The following is a 26086-nucleotide window of genomic DNA, read 5'->3' on the forward strand; positions in this document are numbered from 1 at the left end:
TCCTTGTGGGCTCTGTATATGAGCCGTTGCGTGGTTCTGCCCATAGGGGGAGATGAGGAGTTTGTACTGGGCTCCACCCTTGGCTCCGCCCATGGCTCCTCCCACTAACCGGAAGTATAAAGCTCTGCAGTCGTGAGCCTGCTGCCAGTTCATCGTGTCGCAGGCAGGTTCTGTTGTAAGATTATTAAAACCACTGTTCACTTCCAATCACGTGTCTTGTGAATTGATGGTCACATCAATTTAATAATCTTAGGAAATTTGAAGAAAACTACTATGGAATCAGCCCTCAAACCTGACCGACTAGAACTTGACCCGCAGGATGCAGAGGCGAAAGAAATCTTTCTAATCCTGCGGTGGAGGATCGAACTCTCCACCTACAAGTACATTATTATGTATCGACCGGGGAAGCTCAACGAACCCCCGGATACCCTGTCCCGCGGCACATGCGCCAGCGCGCAAGACGACCACCTGAAAGCTATCCACAATGACCTCTGCCACCCGGGGGTCACCCGGCTCGCCCACTACATCAAAGCCCAAAATCTGCCTTTCTCCACCGAGGAGGTAAAAGCCATCACCAGGGATTGCCCGATCTGCGCGGAGTGCAAACCGCACTTCTATAGACCAGACAGGGCCCATCTGGTAAAGGTATCCCGGCCCTTTGAACGCCTGAGCATCGATTTCAAAGGGCCACTCCCCTTGACCAATCGGAATGTGTACTTCCTGAACGTCATCGACGAGTTCTCCCGCTTCCCCTTTGCTATCCCGTGCCCCGATATGACCTCCCACACAGTCATCAGAGCTCTGCACAGTATCTTCACCCTGTTCGGGTTCCCCAGCTACGTACACAGCGACAGGGGTTCATCCTTTATGAGCGACGAGCTGCGTCAGTACCTGCTCAACAAGGGCATCGCCTCGAGCAGGACTACCAGCTACAACCCCAGGGGGAACGGGCAGGTGGAGAGGGAGAATGCGATGATCTGGAAGACCGTCCTACTGACCCTCCGGTCCAGGAATCTCCCGACCTCCCACTGGCAGGAGGTCCTCCCCGACGCGCTCCATGCTATTAGGTCCCTCCTATGCACAGCCACCAACCAGACCCCGCACGAACGGCTATTTGTTTTTTCTAGGGGCACTACCACGGGGGTTTCGCTCCCAGCATGGTTGAAGACACCAGGCCCGGTTCACCTCCGGAAGCATGTCCGGGCACACAGAACTGACCCACTCGTAGAAAGAGTGCTCCCACTTCAGTCAAACTCCCAAAGGGTTGTGAATCTATGGAATTCCTTGCCCAGTGAAGCAGTTGAGGCTCCTTCATTACATGTTTTTAAGGTAAAGATAGATAGTTTTTTGAAGAATAAAGGGATTAAGGGTTATGGTGTTCGGGCCGGAAGTGGAGCTGAGTCCACAAAAGATCAGCCATGATCTAATTGAATGGCGGAGCAGGCTCGAGGGGCCAGATGGCCTACTCCTGCTCCTAGTTCTTATGTTCTTATGTTCTTAATACGCTTTCATCGAATACCCTGATGGCCGTCAGGACACTGTTTCCCTCCGGGACCTGGCGCCTGCAGGATCCAACTCCACCACCACTACCGCCGAGGTACCCCTCGCACTACACCCCACCCAACCCTCCGCGCCCTGTGCCCCCGCACCTATAGGCTCACTGCCCGTGCTCCGCGCCCATAGGTTTCCGGCGCTCCCCGTCGCCAGTCGAACCAGTCGGGTACAAAGCTTGGACCGAATCACCCCCAGAGTCCACTATCGTACACTCGCCGACCGCTCCCACCCAGCCACCCGAAGAGGCTGCAACCCCGGTGCTCCGCCAATCCCAAAGGACGACTCAGCCGCCGGACCGGCTCAATTTGTAGACCCATCACCCCCGCCGGACTTGATTTTTCACAGGGGGTGAATGTGGTGAATTAGTAATTCACACTGTTCTCTTATATGTATTGTGTCCTTGTGGGCTCTGTATACGAGCCGTTGCGCGGCTCTGCCGATAGGGGGAGATGAGCAGTTTGTACTGGGCTCCACCCTTGGCTCCGCACATGGCTCTTCCCACTAACCAGAAGTATAAAGCTCTAAAGCCTGCTGCCAGTTCATCTCGTCGCAGGCAGGCTCTGTTGTAAGATTATTAAAACCACTGTTCACTTCCAATCAGGTGTCTTGTGAATTGATGGTCACATCAAAGTTACAATTTAAAAAGAACACAATCAACAATCAAGAACACACCGAATCTTAACCCCCCAGCATCAAACTAAAATCCACTTAATAACTAATGGTGACTCTTTAAAAACAAAATGAAGGTGTCTGCAACTTTTTCATACTCACAAGCAGATCTGGGGTAGGGACAAGCGAGTACTGATGGTCTACCTCGAGGATTGAGTCCACCAGCCTCTGCTGCTTCACCCTCGCCGTCCTTTCCATGTGTGCTTTATAGGAAATTATTTCCCCTCGATAAGAACCCGAGGGCTTCATACAACGGAGAAGGTGGAATAAACGCACTCTTATTAAATTTAATATATTTCCCAATGGTGGAGGACATGCGTTCGACAACATCGCCATATCCAATCTCCATGGCGGAGTTTGTGAGGGGCCTCTCTGGTATCAAATGCACAAAATGTGGGGCATGGTTTGAAATTACACTCGCTGAATACCCCACCCTCTTCACCATAGGGAGGACAGACCTACCGACCCCAAAAAAGTCAGTGCGCCAGAATACCTGGTGGACATGGGAGAAAAAAGAAAAATCTTTCTCCCTCAGGTGAAAAAAATGCCACAGATCCCCCAACCCCCCCCCCCCCCCCCCCCCCCCCCCCCCCACCGCCCATTTGCTCCCAGTAAACCAACAAAGCCTTTGTAACCCCTGGTGGAGTCAGAGATTTGGGCCTGGGTTCGATCCATCCTGGGATCCAGAACACAGTTTCAGTCAACCCCACAAGATTAGCTGATGCGAGTCCAACTCAGGAATGGAGGCTTGCCGCTTGTCAATAAAACCTGTTTCATCCCAATTTGGAGCATTAGCATTAAGCAGGACAACCGAGGTCCCCGTCAAGACCCCACTAACAATCACACGTCATTAGGACCTGCCAAGATCTTAACGGCTGAAAATGTAACCCTTTCATTGATTAAAATTGCCACGCTGTGGGCCCCACCATCAAAGCCTGAATTAAACACTTGCCCCGCCCGCCCCTTCTGCAACCTTGTCTGGTCTCTGACCCGCAAATGAGTGTCCTGCAGAAACACCGCATCAGCATTCAAACTTTTAAGGTGAGCAAACACACCCGACCTTTTCACTGGACCATTCAGCCACCTTGGATTCCAGGTGACCAATCGAATTGGGGGCTTCCCACCTTCCCCCCCCCCCCCCCCCCCCCCCCCCCCCCGATATGGAGTCAGTGATTTCCACAAAGAAGGGTTATCCAACAGTTAAGAAAGTACAGGCACCATGCCCACCCAAGGCGGCCGCCAATCCCACTAGCAAGAGAAAACAAAGAAAAATCTGTAATCACCGTCAGCAAACTATCCCTGCCCCCATCACCCCCCCCCCCCCACACATCTGCCTCCCTATACTCAAACAATGCCACATGCAAATATACATACGAAGAATAGTAAGGTGCAAAAAAAACACTAAAAACTACTTCGCCTAACCTTAACCCCAAATAAAATGAAAACACTAAGCTCATTATCTAAAACAAAACTAATATAATGAGCTGCAGTCACCCCCACTGCATCGCTCCCGTTAGCTAACTCTTCAACTAGCAGGACAGCTCTCGTCCAGAGTGAAGTAAAATGCTAATAGAAAAAAGACGTAAAGTATAAATAACCCTGTAAAACATAGAGAGCTATATATTTTTCATAACAGTTGTAGTACATAGAGCAAAACCCCCCATAACATTAAATCACTCACCTGAATCTAACTTGCAAAACACTCAACCCACACAGACACAAAGAATTGCAAACATGAACAAGCAACCCCAAAAACTCCCCATATCCATATCCCGGATACACCACCCAAATCGGATTCCACTTTCATACAGGGCGACTGTGATCTTGTAAAACGCCGCCCGTTTCTTTGCCAATCCTGCACCAACACCTTGATAAAGCGTGGCCTTCCCATTTATAGTCGCGATGCTCCTTTAAAAAAAAAAATTTTTAGTGTACCCAATTCATTTTTTATAATTAATAGGCAATTTAGCGTGGCCAATCCACCTACCCTGCACATCTTTGGGTTGTGGGGGCGAAACCCATGCAAACACGGGGAGAATGTGCAAACTCCACACGGGCAGTGACCCAGAGCCGGGATTGAACCTGGGGCCTCAGCGCCGTGAGGCAGCAGGGCTAACCCACTGAGCCACCGTGCTGCCCCGTCGCGTTGCTCCTTAACCCATCTCAGGATCTGATCTTCTTCCCGGATACATCACAAAGCAGCTTGCGGTGGTTCATTGGGATGTGGCTTCTGTCGGAGTATTCGATGAGCTCGCTCCAGTTTAGAAGGGGAGGTGAATCGACCCTACCCACCATCCTCCCAAACATCTTCACCAAGTTTTCTGTGGGAGTTGAGCCTTTCATTCCCTCTGGCAATCCCACAACTCAAATATTTTGCCTCCTGGACCGATTCTCCAAACCATCCACTTTGACCCTCAGTGCTTTATTCACATCAACCGTCTGGGACATCTCCACTTCCAGAGAGTAAATCTGGTCACCATGCCTTGAAAGAGTCACCTTCACGCCTTCTATCGCAATGCTCTGCGCTTTAACCGTCTTCTTGGTCTTCTTCAACGGCAACCGAATGGGACCGAGGGCCTCTTTCATCAACTTGCGGGGCGTTCCCGACACAACCCGCCATTGTTTTTCAGATTCCGCTGCCAAGGTGCCAGTAAGCATCTCATCCGTCAATGGAGTGGCCGAAGTCACAGAAGCTGCCTCTGCCATTTTCTCCACCGACGAGCCCCAAGAAGCCGATTCCCTCGACGAACTTCTGCTTTCAAGTTGCTTTGCCCTGGTCCTTCTGGGCATTTCCCTGCTGTGGGCACCTTATTCCATTAATCAAGTGGGCTTTTAAACAAAAATACCCCCTGAAACTGGGCGAACCTGGGAGCCACCTCAAGTATGTCCTCCCCCTACATACCGCCATTGACAGCGGCCATTGGACACTTCCCCCACAATCGGGACCGCTGTGGAAACACCCCGACCGACCCCTCCATGACCCTCCCAACACCTGACCGCCATGACCCACTCATCGGACGCGACCAGCCCCTTGAAAAACTCTGGTTTATAGAGTTAAATTAAGAAGCCAGATTGCATAAACCTGGTGTCTGCCCTTGAATACAGAAAATATCTAATCATTGTGTCTAAAATTATAAAGATTCAATAGGGTAGAGGATGAGAAAAACTATTTATTCTCGCGTCAGAATCCAGATCCAAGAGGCCGTGAATTTAAAATTGAAGGAAGGCCATTTAGCAATACACTGACGAAGCATTTTTCACATAAAAGTGAGGGTAAATCTGGAACTTGATCCCTAAAAGGCAGCAAATACTATATTGATGGCAATTTCCAAGAGAGAAATCAAAAGATATTTTTGATCAAGCGAGATGAAAATAATTGGAGCTAATGTATGGACCACCTATGATTCACATAAATGGCACAAAATACTTGAGGGTTACATGGCCTAAGCCTGTTGCTCTGCTCCCCAGGGTGATGCCAGAGTTTAAAGAGTTAAATTAAAAAGCCAGATTTTCAATAGACAAAATCAAGCACCATTGTGATATGAGATTGCGATTAGAACCACAAAAATGTTGATTAGGGAGGATGTAGATTCTTGTCATACAAGGTCTGGTGAAAGAAGAAAAAGATTAGCAGTGATAAAATGGAATACGATTATGGTGCATGTAAAAGAAGGTTCACACCGGAAGTGAGTCACTTTAAAAAGGGCACTAAATCATTTCTAATCATAGAATCCTTACAGTGCAGAAGGAGGCCATTTGGCCCATCGAGTCTGCACCGATCCACCTGAACATCCTTGGACGCTAAGGGGCAGATTATCATGGCCAATCCACATAACGTGCATATGTTAAGACAATAAGGGGCATTTTAGTATAGCCATTCCACCTAACCACCACATCTTTGGACTGGGGAAGGAAACCGGAGTACTCGGAGGAAACCAACGCAGACACAGGGAGAATGTGCAAACTCCACACAGGCAGTTAACCAAGGTCGGAATTGAACCTGGGTCCCTGGCACTGTGAGGCAGCAAAGCTAACCACTCTACCGCCCCAATCTATGAAGCCCCATTTGCATCTTGCTTAGCTTTTCTATCCACTTTGGATACCTCTCTGTCATCTCCGAGCAGTAGATTATGTCCTTAAAAATAACACCTTGCGCAGGTAAAAAAAAAATCTCCATATACTACCGTGGTAATTGAGAATGTTTGCATTACTCATTCATTTAGGTGAGGGCGAGGCAGAAATAAAAATCTTATAGTAATGATATTCAGTTGATAGTGTGTTGGTGGTTAGACTACTTCTGTCTACTTCCTAACATTGTACGTGAGGGTGACTCACTCTTCATTTACTGTTTATTCCAATAAATAATGATATAAACCAAGCTCAGTACGAATGCAGAAGTAAGGATTGAATGGAGCTACTGATTCCCAGCAAACATTATGTAGCCATAATAATTTATATTTACTTTTACATATGTAGGACATAAGTTTACAGGTCATAAGATGAAGCAAGTAACAACACAAACACCAGATCCATTCGTGTATTGCCCTCTCTGTATTGGACATAACTAATGTAAGGGTTTCTCCGGCACCCAAATGTATATGTACCTCCCCAGGTCTCCCCCCCCCCCCCCCCCCCAACCCCCCAACCCCCAAACAGGTGCCTACTTATGTGATAAAAATAATATTGCTAACTGTATAGAGTTGCTGTTGTTGAGCTAGTGTATAATATCCTACCAGTTTTGTTTTGTGTTTTATTCTCTTCTATATATATATATATATATATTTTAATTCTGTGCACATAACTTTGTTTAAAAATCCAATAAAAAACATTTATAAAAAATAAGTTCATAAGATATAGGAGCAGAATTAGGCCATTCGGCCCATCGAGTCTGCTCCGCCATTCTGTCATGGCTGATATGCTCCTCAACTGTTACCTACAATGCTTCAGATCAAGAGCTGGATTACAAAATCAGCCAGTGCACCTTCTCCCTGGAACACATGATCTAGGAGCAGGTGTATGCAATTTAGCGGTGCAGTGGTTATCACTGCTGCCCCAAGGCACCGAGATCTTGGGTTCGATCCCGGCCCTGGGTCACTGTCCGCCCTGGAGTTTGCACATTCTCCCTGCATGTGCGTGGGTTTAACCCCCACAACTCAAAGATGTGCCAGTCCTTAATTGGAAAAAAAGAATTGGGTACTCTGGATTTATTTTCTAAAAAGGAAGGCAACTGCAATGTTAGCATTCATTTTGAGAGGTCTCGAATACAAGTGTTGGGATGTACTTCTTTTTTTAATATAAATTTAGAGTACCCAATTATTTTTTCCCCAATTAAGGGGCAATTTAGTGTGGCCAATCCACCAACCTGCACATCTTTGTGTTGTGGGGGTGAGACCTACACAGATATGGGGAGAATGTGCAAACTCCACAGGGACAGTGATCCAGGGCTGGGATTCGAGCCCGGGTCCTCAACGCCGTAGGCCTCAATGCTAACACTGTGCCACGTGCCGCCCAGCTGGGATGTACTTCTGAGGCTGTATTAGGCTCTGGTCAGACCCCATATGGAATATTGTGAACGGGTGGGCCCCGTATCTCAGGAAGGATGTGCTGGCCTTGGAAAAGGTCCAGAGGAGGTTCATAAGAGTGAACCTGGGGGTGAAGGGCTTGTCATATGTGAAGCGGTTGTGGACCCTGGGTCTGTACTCGATGGAGTTTCGAAGGATGAATGGGGAATCTTATTGAAGTTTACAGAATAGTGAGAGGCCTGAATAGACTGGATGTGGAGAAGATGTTTTCACTAGCAGGAGAGGCTAGAAACCAAGGGCATAACCTCAGACTGAAGGGATGACCCTTTAAAACAGAGATGAGGAGGAATTGCTTCAGCCAGAGGGTGGTGAATCTGTGGAACTCATTGCTGCAGAACGCTGTGGAGGCCAAATCACTGAGTGTCTTAAAACAGAGATAGATAAGTTCTTGATTAATAAGGGGATCAGGTGTTATGGGAGAAGGCAGGAGAATGGGGATGAGAAACATATCAGCCATGATCGAATGACGGAGCAGGTCCGATGGGCCGAATGGCCTCATTCTGCTCCTATATCTAATGGTTGAACCAGCACAAATCTTCTCTAAAAACCCTAAGCAGAATTCTCCCAAGCCCTCGCAGTAGGTTCAATTTTCAATTACAGGCTTGGGGAGACAATATGGGAGGAGGCCCAGAAATGGTACTCGCTGCCATGAATTTACAGCAGGATCTACCACTGGTGCGCACCATGGTGACGGGGGGGGGGGGGGGGGGGGGGGGGTGGAAGGAAGGGGGGGGATGTCAGAGGCCTGTGTGAATCTCATTTGCATTCCGTAAGTGGGATGCAGATGAAGGCTTAACGCCCTCCGCACCTCCCCCCCCCCGGTGAGGGCAGTGAGGGGGAACGTTCAGGCGGGGGGGTGGGAGTGGGCAATGAAAGGGGGAACGTGAATGATACGTCTGTGGTTGGGGGGGGGGAGAGAAGTGCCGCCCCCCATGATTGTAACGTGCACTCGTGTCCAAAGATGTGCAGGTTGGGTGGATAGGCCAAGCTAAAATTGCCCCTTAGAGTCTGAACACATGCACATTAGGTAGGGTTATGGGGGTAGGGCGGGGAGGTGGTCCTAGATATGGTGCTCTGTCAGAGGGTTGGTGCAGACTCGATGGACCAAATGGCCTCCTTCCTTGTATTGTGCGGGGTAGCGGGAATGCCGGCTATATCTCCGTGGTGAGGGGAGGGGATAGCTGATCTTCAGTTCGGATTGGGGTGCCCTTTAAAGATGGTGTCCCCCCGCCAGACTGATGGCGGAAACCCCACCCACTAATTGTTTTGACTCAAAGGCTCAAAATCTGGGGAGTTACTCTGGCTGTTGACGTCGATGGGATCTTGCAGTCCCGCTGTCAGCGCACCCCCCTGGCGGGGTGGATTCAATGGGAACTCCCACTGACAGTAGCGGGAACGGAAGACCCCGCCGCTGGTTAACAGCGGGCTGCCTCCCAAGGCCGGGGAACACGGAGCGGGGAGGCCACAGAATCTCGCTCCTGGAGTGAAAACTGGAGAGATACATGTCGTTTTCAGTCTGGGCCTGATGCTTTTTAAAGGCCAGGTTCTACCCAAGACCAAAATGAAATGAAGTATGTAAACAGCATTCACAGAGCGTCATGCCTCTTTGGCCAATATTACATTGCCTATGTTGACAATGGAAAGCTAACAAGATGCAATCTTGAAATATTAAATTAGCAAGATTTCAATCTGTGATCCCAATTTGTTTGCTAAAATGAATCAATTTATTTTTAGATTTTGAAAGGATAAGACACATTTATTTCTGAGCTAACGAGTTATTGCAGTCCTGGATGAATGGGCAAAAACATAGTTTGCATCAGGTTTAGAAGTATTCATATACTGAAAGGTGACCCTTCAATGGACATTTTTTATATTCATTTTATTTCACAGCCCTTAGGTAAAATTTCATTTTGCAATTTCCAGCATATGGACAATGATTGATCCATCAAAGAGTGGCAGCTTTATTTGTCTGTCTACACCTCCCGCTGCCTCGGGAAAATGGGCAGCAGAATCAAAGACCCTTCCCACCCGGGTTATTCTCTCTTCCAACCTCTTCCATCGGGCAGGAGATACGAAAGTCTGAGAACACACACTAACTCGCAAAGGAGATTTACCAGGATGTTGCCTGGAATGGAGAGTAGGTCTTACGAGGAAAGGTTGAGGTTGCTAGACCTTTTCTCATTAGAACGGAGAAGGATGAGGGGCGACTTGATAGAGGTTTATAAGATGATAACGGGAATAGATAGAGTAGACAGTCAGAGACTTTTTCCCCGGGTGGAACAAACCATTACAAGGGGACATAAATTTAAGGTAAATGGTGGAAGATACAGGGGGGATGTCAGAGGTAGGTTCTTTACCCAGAGAGAAGTGGGGGCATGGAATGCACTGCTCGTGGAAGTAGTTTAGTCGGAAACGTTAGGGCACTTCAAGCGGTTATTGGATAGGTACATAGATTATGGTAGAATAATGGAGTGTAGATTAATTTGTTCTTAAGGGCAGCATGGTAGTATTGTGGATAGCACAATTGTTTCACAGCTCCAGGGTCCCAGGTTCGATTCCGGCTTGGGTCACTGTCTGTGTGGAGTCTGCACATCCTCCCCGTGTGTGCGTGGGTTTCCTCCGGGTGCTCCGGTTTTTACAAAGGAGATTTACCAGGATGTTGCCTGGAATGGAGAGTAGGTCGTACGAGGAAAGGTTGAGGGTGCTAGGCCTTTTCTCACTAGAACGGAGAAGGATGAGGGGCGACTTGATAAAGGTTTATAAGATGATCAGGGGAATAGATAGAGTAGACAATCAGAGACTTTTTCACCGGGTGGAACAAACCATTACAAGGGGACATAAATTTAAGGTAAATGGTGGAAGATATAGGGGGGATGTCAGAAGTAGGTTCTTTACCCAGAGAGTAGTGGGGGCATGGAATGCACTGCCTGTGGAAGTTGTTGAGTCAGAAATGTTAGGGGCCTTCAAGCGGCTATTGGATAGGTACAGGGATTGTGGTAGAATAATAGAGTGCAGATTAATTTGTTCTTAAGGGCAGCACGGTAGCATTGTGGATAGCACAATTGCTTCACAGCTCCAGGGTCCCAGGTTCGATTCCGGCTTGGGTCACTGTCTGTGTGGAGTCTGCACATCCTCCCCGTGTCTGCGTGGGTTTCATCCGGGTGCTCCGGTTTCCTCCCACAGTCCAAAGATGTGCAGGTTAGGTGGATTGGCCATGATAAATTGCCCTTAGTGTCCAAAATTGCCCTTAGTGTTGGGTGGGGTTACTGGGTTATGGGATAGGGTGGAGGTGTTAACCTTGGGTAGGGTGCTCTTTCCAAGAGCCGGTGCAGACTCGATGGGCTGAATGGCCTCCTTCTGCACTGTAAATTCTATGATCTATCTGTCTGGATTGTACGCAGAACAATACTTTTCACTGTACCTCGGTACATGTGACAATAAATCTAAATCTAAATCTATTTTAAAATCTTGTCATCCCTAATCCTCGGCATAATGAAAACACCAGACAAACTGGGGACAAAATCACTAGGCCAGGTCTATCAATCAGAAATGTTTTTTCTATGGAGTTGGAGCCCTTCAGATCCTCTTCTGAATATAAGCTTTAAACAGATGCAATATTCTCTGCTTGCTTTCCCTCAAGCCTATTGTGGTAGCTTTTGTTGACTCTTGCAATCCACCTAACCTGCACAACTTTGGACTGTGAGGGGGGGGGGGGGGGGGGGGGGGGGGGGGGGGGGGGAACCGAAGCACCCAGAGGAAACCCACACAGACACGGGGAGACAGTGCAAACTCCACACAGTCAGTCACCCGAGGTCGGAACTGGACCCGGGTCCCTGGCGCAGTGAGGCAGCAGTGCGAACCACTGTGCCACCATGCCGCCCCATGTCCTGCCCCATGAGCCCAAAGCTCTGCAGCTCAAGAATCTTGCGAGGCATTCCGAGCATCTAAAAAATGTGATTGGCTGTTTACTCTCCGCTTGTACTAATTTTCAAAGAACCTATTTAAAAGAAAAGTAAAGAACATTATTCAACAGGATGACTTTGAAAACAATACAGAAATGAGCACTACAATGGTACAGTCGGTTAGTGGTCGTGATCGCAAACCTCAAAGCAGAGGATCAAATTTGGCTTATGGCCTGTGGAGCCAGTGCACATGGCACAGTTTAAAAATTTTTTAAAAATTTAGAATATTCAATTCATTTTTTCCAATTAAGGGGCAATTTAACATGGCCAATCCACCTAACCTGCACATCTTTGGGTTGTGGGGGTGAAACCCACGCAGACATGGGGAGAATGTGCAAACTCCTCACAGACAGTGACCCACACATGGCACAGTTAACCCTTTAAGTCATCAGGATGCTCTATCACTATTCACTTTAAAAGCGTATTTAGAGGTCTTAGTTCAAGAAAGCAGAGGGAATGTGTTAAGAGGAAAGAAAATGAAGAAAAAATATCAGTTTAAAAAATATTGGGCATAATTCTCCACTTTCAGCAAGGATTGTGGCTGGCAGTGGGAGCACTTCATTCCGTGGGAGGCAAAAGGCAGTTAATCATCACCATACTCCTGTACAGTTGTGAGATCTGGAGCGTGATCGAACAACCTCGTTGCACCTGATTTGGTCACTCGACAAGGCTGCTGAATCTCACAAGAGGCCTCTTGCGAGATTCGCAATGCTCGGAATGCCGCGCAAGATCTAACGAGATCTCGCAAGACGTCGCAAGATTTACGTATTTAAGTGAGCAGTTAGGGGCAGCACGGTGGCGCAGTGGTGAGCACTGCAGCCTACGGCGCTGAGGACCCAGGTTCGAATCCCGGCCCTGGGTCACAGTCCGTGTGGAGTTTGCACATTCCCCACGTGTCTGCGTGGGCTTCACCCCCACAAGCCAAAGATGTGCAGGTGAGGTGGATTGCCCACGCTAAATTGCCCCTTAATTGGAAAAAAAATAATTGGGTGCTCAAAATTTATATTTTATAAAAAGCAAAAAAAACCCTGCATTGCTGCCTCACGGCGCCAAGGTCCCAGGATCGATCCCGGCCCTGGGTCACTGTCAGTGTGGGGTTTGAACATTCTCCCCGTGTTTGCGTGGGTTTCATCCCCCACAACCCAAAGATGTGCAGGGTAGGTGGATTGGCCACGCTAAATTGCCCCTTAATTGGAAAAAATTAATTGGGTACTCTAAATTTATCAAAAGAAATGAAAAAAAAAAGAAAAATGAAAATCGCTTATTGTCACGAGTAGGCTTCAATGAAGTTACTGTGAAAAGCCCCTAGTCGCCACATTCTGGAGCCTGTCCGGGGAGGCTGGTACAGGAATCGAACTGGCCTGCTTGGTCTGCTTTAAAAGTCAGCGATTTAGCCCAGTGAGCTAAACCAGCCCCATAAGAACCAAAAGAAAGTGAGCAGTCAGGCTCACTTAAATATGTTGGTGCTGGATGCTCCAAAAGGCCGGGGAATGAACGGCTGGGAGACCTCGACATGGTGCCATTTAATACTGTTCTACACAAATGTGGACCAGGCATAACAGCACCTAAGGGAGTCTCCCAGGCCATCGGACACCCGGGGGTGGTCAGGCTCTGGGCAGGGTGGGGTACCCTGGCACTCCCGCTGCTACCCGAGGATTAAATTGTTGGAATTTGTTTCTCCCGAATTTCAAATTGGGTTAAAGGCGGGTCGAGCTTCTCAACAAGCAATGTCAAGAACTCCATTCAGATATCATGCATATTCATTCAAAGGCCACCTCATCGGCATTAGTCTCACCCTCCAAAAAAGGTTCCCCGAAGATAGGAGCTCAGTTTCACCGGACCTGTCTCCAGTATGGAAAATTTCACCCAGAATTATTGCTGAGAACATAACCAAGGTAAAGCAAATCTGAGTAGGATTGCAATGCGTTTGAACAGTAGTCGACAGGGTCATGTCTCTTCGTGTCCAGAGAAGATGGTGGTAGGAATGGGGAATAGGATACCAGTGGCGGGAAAATTTTTCCCATCTTCCCCTCAAACTTCTTCTTTTGAACAGAATTCATTGCACGTTGACTTCAGTAGTAATTGCATTCGTATGTTTTTTTTTCTCTGAAGTACCCAAAAATAAATCCTAGCGATAGTAAACAGTAGTCTTTGAAAAGAGAAAAATATTTCCAGATGGGACAATGTTCCGCAAAGACGCCAAGTTTTATTGTCATAATATCCACGCATGTATATAATGAGATGCAGTCAGGCAATGATTGACACACAGGATGACCAATGAACACACAACACAGAACAACCAATCACCAGACAGGGCACCACCACTATAAAGCCCACAGGGCATTAAGACTCTCCCTCTCTCGGGACCCAGACACTGAGACAGTCAGAGTGCACAAGTTAGTGGGCACTATTGCCATGTGGTAGCTAGTAAGTCTGGTCGAGCCAGTAAGAGGTCATCAGTAGGATTAGTAGAGTGTCAACCCACAGCTGAACATGTACAGCAGTCCACAGTTAAATAAAACAGCGTTGGATCATCTCCAGTGTCAGACGTCTGTTTCTAGCTTCCCTGCATCCAGTTGCAGTCGACATCGAACCAACCTGCCTAACACATCAGTTATAACAACATCCAATGCAATAAAACTATCAGAACAGACTCCACATCAAAATATTTGTGTCTTCTTCAATCATCATTGCAGATCTTGGGGAGATGATGGGGTAGTGTCGTCCCAAGCAATGCAGATCAACCCACAAGTAACTCTCACACATTGGGGATGCTTTCTTTGTTTGCTTTGCAAGCATTCACCCGTGGAAATACGTGGACACAATGATAATGGTGGCAATCAATATTATCTATTCTATTCAATGCAAATTTACTACTCAATTCCTACTCTGAGTGAGTTAATGAAGTGAAAATGAACAATTGAGGGAAGGGATAAAAATACTTTACAGCGGTTGTGTGAACACAGAGGTTGAAGTTGGTTTGGAAAGTGTACATTTGTGGTTTGAGTAAACCACAACAAGACAGAGAATGTCTTCCTCATGTCCTCAAGGTCCATTCAATCCCCTTGTAACTTGGGAGCAAATTGTTGTTGAATTAATTTATGTTTTGCAGCCCCTTATTCACCCCCTTATTTGAATATGGGGATGAGGTTGGTATGATACGCCAGGACATCACAGGACAGCAGCTTGTTCCTGTTCTTTTGAAACAAAATCCAAATGCTTCAATTAAAATTTACTTTTTCTCTCCTCTTCGTCCCCAGTATTTCATGTGGATTTCTGCAGTTAGTATTTCTTCAAAATATTCCTTTACAAGTCATGCCTTTTATGGTTAAATTTTAAGAGAGGACTCCCCACCTTCACTCTTATCAAATTATGTTTCAAAAAAGTATCATGGGTCACTCTGATTCTTCAACAGCAGACTAATGATTGACCTTCATTCTCCACAACTGGCGTGACAGGAAATCCAGGGGTCTCCTAATGGCAAAGCGAACAGGGGGAATTTAGACGTTCTGGAGGACAGGACCAGCTTTGATTGGCGGCACAGTGGTTAGTACTATTGCTTCACAGCACCAGGGACCTGGGTTCAATTCCCAGCTCGGGTCACAGTAACTTCATTGCAGTGTTCATTTAAGCCGATTTATGACACTATTAAAGGTTATTATTATGTGCGCATGATTTGAAAACCTTGAAGCTTACTCATTTTTTAAAATGAAGTTTAAAAAAAAATAATTTAGAGTATCCAATTTTTTTTTCCCAATTCAGGGGCAATTTAGCGTGGCCAATCCATCTAATCTGCACATCTTTGGGTTGTGGGGGTGAAACCCACGCAGACACGGGGAGAATTTGCAAACTCCACATGGACAGTGAGCCGGGGCCGGGATCGAACCCGGGTCCTCAGCGCCGTGAGGCAGCAGTGCTAACCACTGGGCGCCAGTGCTGCCCTCGCTTGAAGCTTACTCATGAAGAACAGTCTCAAACTCACCCATGGAAATGGTCACTTGGGGCATAGTTTTACTGGTGGCTGGGTTTCCTACTCCAGTCCCTGAAGAGTTGGCAGGGAATGCACCCCACCTAACCAGCTGCCCTGCAGCCATTTAAGGTTCTGCGGCAACAGGACGGCTGCCCCCTCACTTCTGAGAACGTCACGCCTCAGAGTTCTGCAGGCCAATCTGATTGGATGGGAGGGGAGGCCCAGGTGAACTGCGGAGGAGGGGGCGATGTCCTTCATAGAAACACTGCGGTGCGAAGGGGAAGTACAGGCAGGAAACCTTGTTGGTGGGTGGTGGAGGGAGGGAGGGTGCATATCCTGATCTGGAATTGGGGGGAGGGGGCAATGATGGAGGCAGCCCTCGCTTTCCCATCTGAGGCCTGAGCAAGGTGACCTACCGAGCCACCTCCATCCATGAGCTCCTCTCGTTCGTCAGAAAACTAGCAAACCAGGCGGCAAGGCGTTGTTAATTGGCCAATAAATGCCCACATAATGGGCTTCATTTGAGATGAAGGAAAGAAGGCCAGTTGGCTTTGCTCACCCCTTTGTAAAATTGCAGAAAGGTCGGGGACGGGCAAGAAGGCAACCCAGGGAATTCCACAGACTCCCCAAAGGCGTCTGCAAGCCTGCCGGTGGGGAGGGTAACATTCTGCCCTCGAACAAGGTTATGGGAAATGGTCGACTGGCATGCTATTTTATCCTTTTGAGAGTCATTGAGTGGAATTTAGAGGGCCCATTTGCGGCGGGTGCAAATGCCAGTATGGCCGCTAAATCTTGTGAGAGGGCCATAACGGGATTTGCGCTGGCATAATCTCAGTTGGAGATCTTCCCCGCCCTCCGCCGTGCTCCCCCCCCCCCCCCCCCCCCCCACCCCGACCCAGCGGGCTGATGTCATACCAAAGAGAATCATGATTAGTTTTTAAAAAGTAATGATGACCACGGTAGGGGTGCGGATGTGCTTCAGGGCCCTGGGGGTTGAAGGCCAAGTCTGGACAATATCCCCTGGCAGTGCCACTTGGCAGTACTGGGAAGCTGCCGGGGGCCACTGAAGTGGGCATGGCCAAGTGGACTCTGGCAGAGAAGGTGTAACCCTCCTCCCTTGTGTGGGGGCGTCTTTCCCTTATGTGTGGTGAGGGTGAGGGGGGAGTGGAGGGAGCTCCAATGACATTGTGAGCGGGGGAGGGGGGAGAAGGGGGATGAGGCCTAGTAACATTGGGAGGGGGTCCGGTGAGGGGAGAGCCCTGATGACAGCCCCGGAGGGGGCGGAGAGGGGATGGTGGCCCCCAAGACCTCTGTGGTGCGGGGATGGGGAGAGGGGATAGTGCCCCCTGATACTTTCATCGTGGTGGTGAGGGAGGTTTGCCACAATGCTTTTGTGCGCGCGTGTGTGTGTGTGTGTGTGTGTGGGGGGGGGGGGGGGGGGGGGGGGGGGCGTTGTCCTCCATGTCCATGGGCGTGCCAGGGGAACTTATGTTAAACGGAGTTGGGTTGCATTTAAATGGTGTCCTGCTCCCTTTGGAGCTGGTCTTGCTGGCTCTATGAGGCCCCGCCAAAGTGCCCATGCAAACCACACCCCAGGTTTTGCGGGCACTGAGTCTCCAGGAAATCTGGTCTGAAAACACAGCTGTGAATCCAGACAGTAACACACCGGTTTTCAGTCAGACCCTGACGTTTTGCCATTGTGTGGGAGAATTCTGCCCATTATCCTCAAGAGGAAAGAAAATCTTAAGAGGAGGACAAATTAGTTTTCTAATGTTGTTTATCCCGCGCTAATATCATATTTTCATTGAAAAGGCACATTTGAACATGGGCATTAAGTAACACATTAATCCATGTTGTTTCCTCAGGCTATTAAAACTCTAGCATGTTGTTCAAAACTGGGCAGCAATTGCAATTACTCAAAATCAACTAAAAGATTGCATTATACCCAACACCATGTTTGTGGTTATTGGAATTGCAAGAACATGTCAGTTGTTAACGGGAAAGTGGTAAATATTTTAACATGGTGCACTTTAGAAAATAAATGTGTTATTTAATGGATTGTTGTACACGTTCTACCGATTTGTTTCTCAACTGGGGAGTGGATCTAAAACTCCAGTAAATGTGCATGAAATAAAATACATAATAAAAATGTTAACTCGTTCAACGTTAAAAGAGATGACCTTCATCTGAATTTGAAGAAGCTCTCAAATAATATTAAAAGACAATATGAGCATATTTGTCAGTGACTCTGTGCCATGCCTATTTTTAATGCTCTTTGAAGTGCTCCGGAATCTCAGGCTGGAAACGATTAGGGCAACACGGTTGCACAAGTGGATAGCACTGCGGCTTAACAGCGCCAGGGTCCCAGGTTCGATTCCCCGCTGGGTCACTGTCTGTGCGGAGTCTGCACGTTCTTCCCGTGCCTGCATGGGTTTCCTCCGGGTGCTCCGGTTTCCTCCCACAGTCCAAAGATGTACAGGTTAGGTGGATTGGCCATGATAAATTGCCCTTAGTGACCAAAAAGGTTAGGAGGGGTTATTGGGTTATGGGGAGAGGGTGGAAGTGAGGGTTTAAGTGGGTCGGTGCAGACTCGATGGGCTGAATGGCCTTCTCTGCACTGTAAGTTCGCCTTGGGAGGATCAATTCAGGGGTTCGCCCAGAGGTGGCAGCCGTTCATTGACTTCTTCAAGTAAAATTGAACATCAGCAGTAAAGAGGGGGATGGGGAAAAGTGGGGGGAGGAAAATGGGAGACATGGTAGTGTAAGATAAGGACAGGGAACTTAGTACACAGGTAATTAGGAAATAGGGCGGGGGTAGCAGGGGACGTTGTTTTTAGGTTTTTTTGTGTTGGTCGGCCCACGCAGTTGTTTAAGGAGTGTTAAAGCGTTAAAGTGTTAAACTGAAAATTACAAATACTTCAATAAAATATTTTCTTTAAAAAAGGTGCTCTGGAAGCTGATTGTGTGGAATTATCCAGTGATGTAGATGACAGGGGCGCGATTCTCCGCTCCGACAGCAGAGCGTCGGTGCCGGCGCCAAAACGGAAGTGTTTCACTCCGTGGTCGGTGCTCGTTCCGGGACCCCATTCTGCGCCATACGGCCAGTAGGGGCGCGGGGGCGCGACCACAGAGCAGCGTTGGAGACGCGGAGTCACATAATCAACGCAGCGCCGCGTCGCAAGTAAGGTGACGCGAGGGGGCTGCCGATGGAGCAACATTGCGCCACGGTTCACCGGCCACGACCTGGAGACGCTCATAGACGCCCTCGAGGAGAGGAGAGGGCGTCTGTACCCTTGACCCGGCCAGAGGGTCCCACCGAACGTGGCCTGGCATCTGTGGAGGGAGGTGGGCGTGGCCGTCAGTGCCATCGCGTTGACACCCAGGACTGGCGAGCAGAGATGCAGAAAGCTCAACAACCTACTGAGGGCAGCCAGGGTGACTACCCAGCAATGTGCCCACGGCACCAACCCCCCTACCCCCCACATGTGTAACCCACCTCCTCCCCGGGGGGACGGTACAACCACAGCCGTGACCAGCATGGCTGCAGCCACTCATGCAAGCCAGGTTGGCCGTGTGCCCTGTGCACCCATGCCAACATAGATCCATCTGTATGCATCGGACCACCTCACAATGCTGTTATTTCCCCCCCCCCCCCCGCCAACCAGCGAGAATGTGCCCGAACCGGAGGGGGTGAACCTGACTTGCGGCCCCTCACCGTGCACGAGCAGAGGGCACTGGACATAGCGGGTGCACCCGAGGACCGGGAGATTGCCCATGCCGAGATCGGGGGTGCGCAACCAAGTGAGATCCCCCCCCTGCCTGGCCCATTTCTCCTCAGCACTCTCCCCTTAACCCTCTTCCCTCAGCACACTATCCCCAGCCGTTGCCCCTCAGCACTGTCCCCTCCCCCATCCCGCCTCAGCCCGCACCTCGAACCATAACCCCCTCCACCTGCCTAACCATGATGGTGTATTGTGTTTCGCAGGGCCACGTGGTGACCGACGCGGAGCACCCGGTCAACACCGCCCGCATCCAGCGCCTGGACGGCCAGCCGACGCAGATCAAACGGACGCATCTGGCAGACACCGCCCCTGGCCAGTGCCGTGGCGGGCCATGGCCACCCGCAGCCTTTGTTGCATCCACCGTTCCTTCCCCACCCCCACGCCCGGATGTGTGCCCCCCCCCCCCAACACTCCCAGATGTGTGCCCCCCCCCGGCCCGCCTCCCCCACACCTGGCAGGCTCCCCCACACTACCCGCAGACACGGCCGTGCCGCCCCCCCCCCCGGGCTCCCCACCCCCAACGCCATCAAACCTCCCTCCCCCAGGACCCACTCCACGCCGTCACCCACTTCCTCCCGCAGCATCAGTCAGCACGACAGGGTGACGCTGCTTTATACCATGTTAGAACGGCGCCGGCGTGACATCCGGTCGCGTCGGCGGGACTTCGGCCCATCCGGCCCGGAGAATCCCTGCTCCAACAGAGAATCGCCGCTGCGACCGTTGATGACGATTCTCCCAGCGGCCGGGCACCAGGCGCGGGCGCCGGTTCTGCCACGCATCGGAGAATGGCACCCCAGCGTCAGAGCGGCGTCGCGCGATCCGCGCAGCTCCACGGCGATTCTCCGACCCGGCGGGAGGTCGGGGACTTCCGCTCCAGTTTTCTCAGCATGGATAAAGAAAATCTTCACTGGAAATGGGGAGTCCATTGTCTTACACTACCATGCCTCCCATTTTCCTCCCCCCACTTTTCCCCTCCGCCCCCTTACTATCGCTTATTGTCACGAGTAGGCTTCACTGTGAAAAGCCCCTAGTCGCCACACTCCGGCGCCTGTCCGGGGAGTCTGGTCTGCTTTCAAAGCCAGCGATTTAGCCCTGTGCTAAACAGCCCCATCAAGCATGAAGCATGAGAATAAGCACTGACTCATCAGAACACCAGCAAGTGGCCCGGTCTCCTTGTGATGAATAGATTCCTATGAATGAAACAAAGGTGTATTATTATGTGGCACTTATGTTCCTTACTACTGTGCAATAGGACAAACAACCAGATTTCTTTTTTAAAAGGCTTATTATCTCGATATTGGGAGATTGCAAAGTTTTGAGTTGCAGAGGGATCTGGCTGTCCGAGTGTATGAATCACAAAAGGCTACAGGTACAGGTACAGCAAGTACTTCCCAAAGCTAATAGAATGTTATTGTTTATTGTGAAGGGAATTGAATACAAAAATACAGGACATTGGTGGGACCTCATCTGGAGTATTGTGTACAGTATTGGTCTCCTTATTTAAGGAGAGATGTAAATGCATTAGAAACAGGTCAGAGAAAGTTTATTAGATTAATACCAGGAATGGATGGCTTGTCTTATGAAAAAACATTGGAGAGGTTAGGTTTGAATCCATTAGAGTTTCGAAGAGTAAGAGGCAACTTGATCGAAGATCCTGAGGGGTATTGACAAGGTTGATGTGGAGAGGATGTTTCCTCTTGTTAAAGAATCTAGAACTACGGGTCACTGTTTAAAAATAAAGGGTCACTCATTTAAGACAGAGGTGAGGAGGATTTTTTTCTCAGAGTTGTGAGTCGCTGGAACTCGCTTCCTCAAACGGCTGTGGAAGCAGTGTCCTTTTATTTTTAAGGCAGAGCTAGATAGATTCTTGGTTAAGAAGGGGGTGAAAGGTCATTGGGTGGTCGGCAGGAATGTGGGGTTGAAGTTACAAGCAGATCGGCTATGATCTTATTGAATGGCAGAGTAGGCTCGAGGGGCCAACTGGCCTCCTCCTATTCCTAATTTTTTTTAATGAATTTTGAGTACCTAGTTCTCTTTTTTTTTTTCCAATTAAGGGGCAATTTTGCATGGCCAATCCACCTAGCCTGCACGTCATTGGGCTGTGGGAGTGCGACCCATGCAAACACGGAGAGAATGTGCAAACTCCACAAGGAGAATGAGCCAGGATCCAGATCAAACCCGGCTCCTTGACTTTGTGAGGCAGATGTGCTAACCACTGTGCCACCGTGCTGCCCCTGCCTACTGCTAATTTTAACCCTGTATGGGTTAATGGGTGTGTAAACGTCTTGCCCAGCACTTCCGACTGTGCAGCAGTGAGAAACCTTGGTAGTTGTTGCTAAGCCAATTGCACTTGTTTTTTTGCATTCTGAACACATTGCCCAGACACTTCTCTTCACTTTCGATTGGAGTTACTCATTCAGAGAGTTTGTGCTCTTTCTAGTAGGTGCTTCAATGAAAGCCTTTTCAATTTGGATGCCTGGAGGCCAGGGCCCAAATGCTCACCTCCCTGTAGCAGATTCTTGTAAAATTGAATCCATTTATTTCCTGCCAGGACAAAGGAGGCAGATTTAGCAGTTGCAACGCAGTTGACTCACTGTCGATGGTCCCCCAGCATCTGAAATTAAATGACCATCAATGCACCTTAATATATTTCAATCTTAGCCTAGCATGGATCTTTGAGGTGTGTACCAGAGTTCCTGCTCTCTGAAGAAACCAAAAGTAATTGCAGGCCACTTGTATAGTTAAGGATGACAGCCTTGTTGCTATGTTTGAGGTTGTACATGTTTTATCTTCCATCTCAGAACTCACAGTTACCAATGTGATAAGGCTTTGTATATCTTCAGTAAAAATATAAAGTGATATATCCTCCAGTCTCGCCCTCCATGGAAATTACCATGGGCGGGCCAGAAGTTTTGTTTTTTTAATACACATTGTATGGAGGTATTTTTGGTATAGTAACAGCAACAAAATAAACAATATACATGAAACCATAAACATAGTGCAAAAACCATTTACCTCTCGTATTGACCCTCTACTCTAATCTAAACTACTCCCCCCCCACCGTCTGCTGACGATTAATTTTCCGCAAGGAAGTCGACGAACGGCTGCCACCTCCGGGTGAACCCTAACATTGACCCTCTCAAGTCGAACTTGATTTTCTCCAAACAGAGAAAGCTAGCCATGTCCGATAGCCAGGTCTCTGACTTTGGGGGCTTTGAGTCCCTCCATGCTAACAGTATCCGTCTCCGGACTACCAGGAAGCAAAGGCCACGACGTCTGCCTCTTTCTCCTCCTGGATTCCCGGGTCTTCTGACACTCCGAAAATCGCCACCTCTGGACTCGATGCCACCCTTGTTTTTAACACCGTGGCCATGACATCCACAAACCCCTGCCAAAATCCCCTAAGCTTTGGACATGTCCAAATCATGTGTACATGGTTCGCCGGTCCTCCCGCACATTTTGCACACCAGCAAAAAGAAGCGGGTCAGAGAAATTGACAGACCATTTAAAGTCCGTTGACTTCTGGCGGGAATTTCTGGGGCCACATTTCTGTTTCAGCATGCCGGCGGTATGCTCCGTTATGCTGGCTGGTCATCGTGGGGCAGCCTCACGCCGTCGGGAAAATCACAAGGCAAAATGGAGCTTCTCCCCGGCAGAGAATCCTGCCCTTGATCTCTGGCGGGTCCGACTGATAAATCCCACCCAAAGTGTTTTTGTTTGTAATTCTGCATTTCCCAACAAATGATTGAAATGTTCTTTTGCCCACCAGTGGCACATACACAAAGTCAGGTACGGGGTCATGCGGTTCCATTGCGCTACTCTTGAAATGCGGACGATGTAAGTAAGTCTGGTGCAGGTTTGGCAAGGGGCCATCGCAGTGGACATAGAATTAAATGTTACTTCAAACCTTCCAGTACATTTCCTTAGTTTACTGCACAATTTCTTCCATCTAAAAGTTCCTGGAACTTTGTAACCCTATAAATGTTAAAGATTAAATCCATAAATTAAATGTTTGTTTTGTTCATTAAAATATACCTTACTGATTAACAGACCACTGAATTAATTTCTTCACTGGAGTCTCTAGCTAATGTTATTAAACCTAAGTGGACCCATTTTGTATTCCAGACTTCCGTCAGTGTAAACTTTAATGAGTTTACTATAACAGCAAGAAGAAGGGACGCTTTGAACTGAGCAACCCATTCCGCATCCCCCCTCTCCCATCATGACTAACTCTTGATCCTACACGGGAGGTGGTTCCCAGCTATGAAATGAAATGAAATGAAAATCGCTTATTGTCACGAGTAGGCTTCAATGAAGTTACTGTGAAAAGCCCCTCGTCGCCACATTCCGGCGCCTGTCCGGGGAGGCTGGTACGGGCGTAAATCACAGCCGCATCACATGGTAGGTGCCAAGCCCAACACTAAAAACACAGCCTAAAAACCCCAAAACACCACCTCAACTCACGCTCTCAAACACCTAAATTCTTATCCAGCATTTGCTCCATCGCCCATTCCTTTTGAAGGCAAAAAGTCAAAAGGCGGTTGATCCACCTTCCCGTGTTTCCCGAGTGCCGAGCTTGAAATCGCACCGGGCTTGTAAAATGTTGGTCAATTGGGGATTTGATCCCTTCAACAAGTAGTATAATTGTCGGCGGGCACCCTGCCCATCCGCACTTGTGCCCGCCGACTGAAATATTGTGTGAGTGTGCAATGTGCAATGGGACGTCATCACACACTGTTTAACGTGCTTCCGGGTCAGGCACATGCACGCACCAGCCCAGTAGACGTAAGATTCTATCCATGGTCTCCATAATCTAGTGCCTTTTAGAATTCTACAGCAGCAATCTTTTTGGCTGCCCTCTTTGAGTCCTTCCAGGAGGGTAGACGTTTTTAAGAGTGGCGAACAGAATTGTACACAGTACACGTGATGTGATCGCACAAATGATTAATAAGTTCATTGTTTTTTGACACTGCTGGAGCTGTTTGGTACAACTGAGTGACTAGCTAGGCCATTTCAGACAGCATATTGCTGTGGATCTGGAGTCACATCCCCACCAGGCCAGGTAAGGATGGCTGATTGCCTTCCTAATTTTAAATAAATTTAGAGTACCCAATTCATTTTTTCCAATTAAGGGGCAATTTAGCATGGCCAATCCACCTAGCCTGCACATCTTTGGATTGTGGGGGTGAAATCCACGCAGACACGGTGGAGAATGTGCAAACTCCACATGGACAGTGACCCAGAGCCGGGATCGAACCTGGGACCTCGGCGCCGTGAGGCCGCAGTGTTGATTTCCTTCCTTAAAAGACATTAGGTGAACCAGATAGGTTTTGATGACAATCAATGATACTTACATAGTCACCATTTCTGAGACTTGCTTTCAATTCTAAATGTATCTATTAATTGATCCATTTCCTTTTTAATAATTATTTCTAATTTGGCTTTAGAATATTTTGTTTTCCCAATTAAGGACATCTTTGGGTTGTGGCAGCGAGACCCACGCAGACACAGGGAGTTTGTGCAAACTCCAGACAGACAGTGGCCTGGGGCCGGGATCGAATGGGGGTATGGGAGAATTGTGCCTTGTGCATTTGGAGCACATAAATGGATTACTAACTTGCTCCGAAGCTCTCTGGACGTAAGTAAGTAGGATGTAGGAGATGTGGGAAAAGGAGAAAATGTTCACTCCAAAAGCAGAACTTGCCCAGTTCCAGTTCTCTCAGTAGATTGTTTTGGGCTCAAGGATGATTGGAATACAAGAAAACCTGACACTTGGCTGAACAAAAAGAAAAACCTTCTGGGGGACATTTCCATGACTATTCTCAGTGCTTAATTAATCCCAGGAATCATTATCAAATACATAAATAATCTTGTTCACATATAAGCCTTTCCAGCAGAGGGCCCTGCACAGGAATCTCCAACTTAAAAAAAAATTCTCTCGCTCGCATTGTGATCCTGAAACCAATTTAAAAGCTGTGACTGTCATCCTGAATGAATAAGCAAACTCAACACGGACCAAATATTTAACTTGGGCTCTGCGTTTGCTTCATCTTTCAGTATTTTATCTCACTCCTTTCTAAAGGTCTTTGCTATCATTTCAGTTCTGCCACTAAAGTTCTCTTCTCAACCCAGCTATGTTCTAAAGCTGATCTTGTCTTCATGGGGAGCCAATGGATGTGGTATACCTGGATTTCCAGAAAGCCTTTGACAAGGTGCCACACAAAAGGTTGCTGCATAAGATAAAGATGCATGGCATTAAGGGTAAAGTAGTAGCATAGATAGAGGATTGGTTAATGAATAGAAAGCAAAGAGTGGGGATTAATGGGTGTTTCTCTGGTTGGCAATCAGTAGCTAGTGGTGTCCCTCAGGGATCAGTTTTGGGCCCACAGTTGTTCACAATTTACACAGATGATTTGGAGTTGGGGGACCAAGGGCAATGTGTCCAAGTTTGCAGATGACACTAAGATGAGTGGTAAAGCAAAAAGTGCAGAGGATACCGGAAGTCTGCAGAGGGATTTGGATAGGTTAAGTGAATGGGCTAGGGTCTGGCAGATGGAATACAATGTT

This window comes from Scyliorhinus canicula, chromosome 14 (assembly GCF_902713615.1).
Source record: "Scyliorhinus canicula chromosome 14, sScyCan1.1, whole genome shotgun sequence".
NCBI classification, from domain to species: Eukaryota; Metazoa; Chordata; class Chondrichthyes; order Carcharhiniformes; family Scyliorhinidae; genus Scyliorhinus; species Scyliorhinus canicula.